At 45.5% G+C, this 6,415-nt stretch overlaps 1 non-coding gene across 1 annotated transcript; it reads right to left on the bottom strand.

Moving 5' to 3' along the window:
• Window positions 1-346: 346 nt before the first annotated feature.
• Window positions 347-421, bottom strand: Trnas-cga (transfer RNA serine (anticodon CGA)). Its single transcript has one exon. It is a non-coding gene; the product is annotated as a tRNA-Ser (tRNA).
• Between the last annotated feature and the right edge of the window lie 5,994 nt (window positions 422-6,415).

Here is a 6,415-nt window from a genome sequence, read left to right as displayed (position 1 = left end):
CGGTTCGTGACCATATCGGTTGGAGCTTAGACAACTAGAAAACCGTAGCCAGATCACATGAGTTCCTGTTTCGGTTGGTAAGAGCTGATGGCAGGTTTCGAATCTGGCGGAGACTCCACGAAGCCCTAGACCCAAGTTGTCAACAAGGTACTGTGCAGGATGGTGGTTGCTCCATAATGGTGTGGGCTGTGTCTACGTGGAACGGACTGAGTCCTCTGGTGCAACCGAACCGATCACTGACTGGAAATAGTTATGATCGGCTACTTAGAGATCATTTGCAGCCATTCATGGACTTCATGCTCCCAAACAACGATGGAATTGTAACTTCCTGGCAGATTAAAACTGTTTGCCCGACCGAGACTCGAACTCGGGACCTTTGCCTTTCGCGGGCAAGTGCTCTACCAACTGAGCTACCGAAGCACGACTCACGCCCGGTACTCACAGCTTTACTTCTGCCAGTACCTCGTCTCCTACCTTCCAAACTTTACAGAAGCTCTCCTGCGAGTTCGAGTCTCGGTCGGGCACACAGTTTTAATCTGCCAGGAAGTTTCATATCAGCGCACACTCCGCTGCAGAGTGAAAATCTCATTCTGGGAACGATGGAATTTTTATGACGACAATGCGCCACGTCACAGCGTCACAACTGTTCGCAACTGATTGGAAAAAACAATCTGGACAATTCGAGCGAGTGATTTGGACACGTCCGCAGCTCGTGGTCGGGAGGTAGCATTCTCGCTTCCCGCGCCCGGGTTCCCGGGCTCGATTCCCGGCGGGGTCAGGGATTTTCTCTGCCTCGTGATGACTGGGTCTTGTGTGATGTCCTTAGGTTAGTTGGGTTTAAGTATTTCTAAGTTCTAGGGGACTGATGACCATAGATGTTAAGTCCCATAGTGCTCAGAGCCATTTGAACCAATTGATTTGGACACACAGGTTCCCCGACATGAATCCCATCTTACGTTTATAGGACATAATCGAGAGGTCAGTTCGTGCACAATATCTTGCACCGGCAACACTTGCCCAATTATGGACGGCTATAGAGGCAGCATGGCTCAGTATTTCCGTTGAATCGATGCCATGTCGAGCTGCTGCACTACGCTGGGCAAAAGGAGGTCCAACACGATATTAAGAGGTAGCTGTCCGTCCCCGGTAGCTGAGTGATGCCGGCACGGTAACTCAGCGTGTTCGGTCAGAGGGTTAGCTGCCCTCTGTAATAAAAAAACTGAGTTCATGGATCAACAACGAACTGAAACGGGTGTCTTGCGACGTCCACCCCGAGCAGATGCAACGATCAAAAACGAACAAAATGAGATTAAAAAAAAAAAAAAAAAGAAGTGGTCAGCGCGACAGAATGTCAGTCTTAAGGGCCCGGGTTCGATTCCCGGCTGGGTCGAAGATTTTTTCCGCTCAGGGACTGGGCGTTGTGTTGTCCTAATCATCATCATTTCATCCCCATCGACGCGCAAGTCGCCGAAGTCAAATCGAATGACTTGCAGTTGGCGAACGGTCTACCCGACGGGAGGCCCTAGTGACAAGTAGGAGAAGGAGGTAGCTCGTAACTTTAGTCACCTTAGTGTACGCTGCAGCGTGTGGCGTGGGACACACACAGAGCACGCTGGCGTCGCTGTAAAGTATTCTCCGGCTCTCTCTCAATGCGGAACGCATCTTGCAGGCTCCTTCTTACTTGAACATCAGCACAGCAACCGCGTAATTTAGAATTACACTGGATTTGTTTCACCTATTTGTTTGTATTTCTCAAACAAGGACGACACAGACTAACTTTATAATAGCATAATCTTACAGAAAGAAAAGCTCCCGCTGACACTCGTCATAAACGTCCTGGAGGTCTATTAGACACTTACCTGTCGTGGGTGAGGTAGTTGATTCAAAGACCTTTGAATATACTTTCTTAAAGTGTTGCAAAATTCTTACTTATGGAGCAGAGGTTTGTCAATCTGAAGCTGCTGTTTGTACGAACTGGAGATAATTTAGAGAGACTTAGTGACAGGCCCTGCATCAGCAGGTACTGTATCAATTACTGGATTTCATTTCTTCGTTGTGGCCCCTGAGAGGAAACACCTAGGCCCTATTAACTTGAACAATTAAAGTGAGCAGACGCCGAGATTGTGTGTTCAGGATGAGTCGGAATACGTGTCAGTGGTCTACTAGAGGCAAGGTGGTTATAAGAATCCAGATTATTTATTAATTGAAGTGTAGGAGTAATAGTGCACTTTGGGGTTGAAAGGTGCAATATTTTTCAAACGCTGCAGGCCGATCAGAAACGGCCACGACCCTCAAATGGAACAAGGTATCTCGCAGAGAGGGGCCTCCTCCACGACAGCCAGCATGGCTTCCGAAAACATTGATCATCTGAAACCCAACTCGCTCTTTTTTCACATGACATCCTGAAAGCCATGGATCAAGTTGTAACCCCAACACGGCTCGTCACGTGTGTGAACGCTCACGTGTACGTTCACGAGAAGGCATTAATAAAGAGAGAAACCCCAGATAAGTGAAAATCAGTACATATCTTTGCATATTCCTGAATCATTTTTAATGATTGACTCACTAATGATAATGAACGTATCACGTTACCTATTTTATTTCGAGCTTCTCCAAACACTGAGTGCCAATTTGCCTCTTATTAAATATTCAGAGACAAGAGAGTCCATAACACTTAGGTTCTTGACATACTGAGATACAGTATGCCAAAATCTAAACTTGGGTCCGATAATTTTCAGAGGATTTCGTTATTTTCTCAAGATGGAGGCAACCTTTAAATTCAGACACAAACTCGTTCTCCAAGTCCCAGCAGGCTGTCCACTGTTCCTTCTTGCCCTTGGTAATCGCCCTATTTCTTGAGGTCGGAAGCTGACCGGTTTCAGAGAATTCTGAAGTCAAAAAACGTCAGGACGTAGCCGCTCCTACTCCGATTTACCAGCTTCTCTTCGGGCCACAGTTTTCAGCAAGACGACTTCCACGTGCTTACCGCCTTGAGTCAGATGAGTTAGCCAGCTAGTTATCTTGAGCAGATGACATAAATGTCGATCGTATACAGACGCTACTGTTTGGAATCGGCGAACACGACTACGTCGTGCTATTGCGTTGAGACGACCCCTCCACCACTTAGTAAGCTCTCATTGGAACCACAATAATTATCTATGCTCATTCGTACATACATTGATTACTATCTCTGTATGTCTGTACTTGATCTTGTCAGTGAAGACTGTCCTCGTCTGTAGTTTTATGAATTGCGAGAGAATACATCCATACTAACATTTTGAAAGCGAAAATAATCCTGTTAATTTTTTACTACTAAACCGCTGAACCAGTTTCGGTGAAATTTAGTATGGAGATAATCTGAACCATGAGGAAGAACATAGGCTACTTTATATTTCAAAAAAAGGAAAACAATGCCTAAGAGGGCGAAGTGTGGAATGGAACATCTTTTTTTACATCAGTGAACATAAACCGCGTTCAAAATTATTAAATTTGTTGCTTGATGTACACTTTGCGTAATATATAGCTACTTCAACAGCAGGAGGCATAGCTGCGCCGTCTGCATACACCACTCGGCAGTGATGCTGCGCATGCCGTGCCATCGCATCGTCGAGTGTTGAGGCAGTTGAAGAAGGGGAGAAAGCAATGAACCGCTGTTTTCTTGTCTTGAGTCTAATTCACCGTATAATCATACAAACTGTCAACAGATGTCTGCACAATCGTGTTCTGAACGCAAAATAGCATTCCGGTCAACGCACAACCACGTCAACGATGACGTCAGGGCACCTATTAAACGGGGTTGTGTTTGCTGGGTAGTCCCACATCCACAATCACTGTGTATACGGTTACCGACGGTGCAGTGTGCACAGATAAGACGCCTACCAGACTCCCTTCGATGGAAGGTCGTAAGAAGAATGGAAGCAGGACAGTCGCAAACTGATAAGAACCGGTGGCCAAATGTGAATCGTTCTGTTGTTTCTCAGATGTGGCAACATTTTATAGAGACCCTAACAGTACTCCAAAGGCCAGGGCAGGGCCGACTACGTGTGACTTCATAAGAGAGGCTAGTCATTTGGCTGAAAGTGCACGCCAGTGCCACCTTAGTATTGCACGGCAACTGGCAAGTGAGCTCGCAGCATCCACTGGACGTGTTGTATCGAGGCAAACGGTGTGCAGAAGGCTTCGGCAGAATGGCCTTTATTGTCGCAGACCTTACAGAAGGGAACCTCTAGAGTGGAGTGGTCAAGATGCCACCTGGGCGGTCAAACAGTGGGCCAGTGTTCTTTTCACAGATGAGTCCCGACTTGCCCTGGAGAGCGATTCTCAACGCATTCGCATCTGGAGGGTACGTGGTACGCGATTTTGGGACCCAAACATTATGGAAAGAGACCGAAATCGAGGAGGATCCCTAATGTTGCGAGCGGGGGTTATGCTGATCACATGAGCACCTCTTCATGAACTTGTGTGAATGGATCGGCAAGGTTTAACTACTGTCAGGTATGGTGACGACATATTGGGACTTCGTGTGAGGTTGTTGCGAGATGGTATGAGCCCAGACTTAAGTACTGATGGACGATAATGATTGACCTCATAGAGCAAGAGCGATGGAAACGGAAGATATTGCACGCATGGCCTGGCCTGCTCGCTCTCCCGATTCAAATCCCATGGAGTATGTCTGGGATGCACCAGGGAGACGGCTTACATCACGTCAGCATCCACCAACCACTCTCAAAGACTGCGAACAGCTCTCCAGGAAGAATAGCCATTATTGCCTCAACATGAGATTAATGATATCATTCATGGCATGCCCCGTCGTTGTCAGGTCTATATTACTGCCAGAGGTGGTAACACCCCACACTGAGCACATCAGCCAGTTGTCGGAATGTATGCAGATGCGTATTGCAGATGTTTACATTCTGTAGACCTTACTTTGTTTCTACTTTACTATCACCTGTTTAGACTGTTTTGTGGCAAAATAAACACAACTTTGTCAAATTTCCGTTTTTTGGTTTAATTTTGGCCACCTGTGTGTATAAACTGTAGTTTGTCTTAATAAGAGCTATATGCTCTGTGCAGTTAACCTCAGTCTCCTGATTAATCTGGACTCCCTGCAAGTAGCAGTCGCGACTGAGTTAGATCCCTATTGCAAATCTTCGCCTCAACAATCATAGCCAGTTGCTATTGTCAGAGAACTCTATGGCGAGCCGGTTACGACTTACGACAGACTGCGTGAAGGGGGGGGGGGGGGGGGGAAGGGGGTAGGAGGGGTTACAAAGACATTCACGTGGACAGATGGATGCAGTATATATTTATTTCCGATAAGGATTTGGTGGCTGGGTATCACATATACTCGTACGCTTATTATCGGAAGTACTATCGTGTGAGAGATCAAGCGATATTCTTTACTGGATAATTTATTGTTAAGGATGACGTGACACTTTATCTTAGTTGAAGAATCATCGACAGATGTGGAAGTAACTTCAGGTGTGCTCCAGGGCAGCGTGCTGGGGCCCATGCTGTTCATGTTATACATTAACGGTCCAGCAGAAAATGTTATGTCACACTTTTTGTAGATGTTGCGGTTATTTGTAGTGAATTACTATCTCAGAAACCTGTCCAAATATCCAGGCAGATCCTGTTAAGATTGGAAAGCGCGGCAAAGATTGGCAGCTTGCTTTAAATGCATAGAAATGTAAAATTGTACACTACGCACAACACAGGAAAGTAGTACCCTATAACTATTACACCAATAAATCGTAATTGAACTTACTCAAACAGTCAAACACATGTATGTAACAATATTCTTGGATGTGCAATAGAATGATCGCACAGGCTCAATCACAGGTAAAGCAGGTGGCGGATCTCGATTCAATGGAGGGATACTATGAACATTAAGTCAGTCTACAAAGGACACTGTTTACAGAACACTTGTGCAATCCATCTTTGAATGTACCTCAACTGTGTGGGACCCTTACCAAATAGGACCAACAGGAAAGGGTAGCACCAATGGTCACTGCTTTGCTTGACCCATAGGAGAGCGCCACAAAAGACGCTGAAAAACTTAATCCGCCGACGCCTGAAGAAAAAAGCCAGTAACTCCATGAAGGCCTACTTGTAAATTTTCAAGAACCAATATTAAGTGGAAAATCTACAAATATTCTTCAGTCACCTATGTAACTTTCGTATGGATCACAAGGACAAGATAACACTGCTGTAAAGCACGCACAGAAGCATTTAAGTGTTCTTTCCGTATGCGACTGGACCAGCAAGAAACTATAACATGTAATGAAATATATAAAAAAGGACCTTCACTGAAGCTGAGAAAATGATATTTTATAAATTTCTTGATACAGTCATATACCTCAACAACTCCTATGCGACAAAAACAGAATGTTTGGGTCCAGAAATCGTGTTCCAC

The sequence above is a fragment of the Schistocerca nitens genome, chromosome 1, assembly GCF_023898315.1.
Source record: "Schistocerca nitens isolate TAMUIC-IGC-003100 chromosome 1, iqSchNite1.1, whole genome shotgun sequence".
Classification (NCBI taxonomy): domain Eukaryota; kingdom Metazoa; phylum Arthropoda; class Insecta; order Orthoptera; family Acrididae; genus Schistocerca; species Schistocerca nitens.
This window is presented reverse-complemented; position numbering and strand designations above follow the sequence as displayed.